The sequence below is a fragment of the Passer montanus genome, unplaced genomic scaffold (assembly GCF_014805655.1).
Source record: "Passer montanus isolate IOZ18808 unplaced genomic scaffold, ASM1480565v1 scaffold88, whole genome shotgun sequence".
In the NCBI taxonomy this organism is placed as follows: Eukaryota; Metazoa; Chordata; class Aves; order Passeriformes; family Passeridae; genus Passer; species Passer montanus.
In genome coordinates, this window is record NW_024374145.1 from 574,175 (window position 1) to 574,907 (window position 733).

Below are 733 nucleotides of genomic sequence, written 5' to 3' on the forward strand. Positions count from 1 at the left end.
GGATATAAATATGTGTATGTTCCCGCGTGGCTGCTGCCCCGCGGATCACGCCGTCTCTGCCGGAGCCGCGCGTGGGTGTCGCGCCTCGAGCGCGCGTGGGGAGCGCCCCGAGCCCGGGGATGTGTTGTCCGCCCCTACCTCCGGGGCTTCCTCCGGCCCGCAGAGGCGGGCACAGGCACGGACACGGACACAGACATGGGCACGGACACGGGCGGGCTCGGTCTCCCGGGTTTCGCCCTCGTTCCTCGAAGGCAGGAGAGGTGGCCGCTGCGGGGGCTCCGGCGGCGGGAAGAGAAGGGCTAGAGCCGGGCTGCCCTGGCTTGCGTTCAGTGCCGGGCAGCGGCCGCTTCCCTATGGGCATCCAGCGCTCCCCCAGGCAGGAGAGGCACCATCTCCGCTGTCCGCACCGGGAGCTGGCGGCAGCGGGCGGGCAGGTGAGCGGCGGCGCTTCTGCAGGGGAAGGGAAGGCAGCGAGGTCCCCGTCCGCATCCAACGGGTAGCGGGAGCAGCCAGGGCATTCTGACGAAATTTTTCAATTTTTTTCTGGAAAACACCCACCGGAACTGTGCCCCGCGCTCCCACAGAGCCCGGGAGTGGGTAGGGAGCCACCCTGAAGGGGAAAGCAGGATGCAGTTTGAGGGAGAGAGGGCATCTCCGGCTGCCGCTGCCCCGCTCCCGCGGCCCGGCCCGCCGCAGCCGCACCGCCGGAGCGCGGGGCGGGCGGAGAGGGGCG

The 733-nt window shown here is 70.7% G+C and overlaps 1 protein-coding gene across 1 annotated transcript in view; it reads left to right on the plus strand.

Annotated features, from left to right (window-relative positions):
* The first annotated feature begins 213 nt into the window (after positions 1-213).
* PCDH10 (protocadherin 10) overlaps positions 214-733 on the plus strand; it is a 41,152-nt gene continuing 40,632 nt past the window's right edge. Inside the window, exon 1 of the mRNA XM_039733439.1 lies at positions 214-434. The gene's annotated coding sequence lies outside the window, so the exon portion shown is untranslated. The remainder of the gene's footprint in view (positions 435-733) is intronic.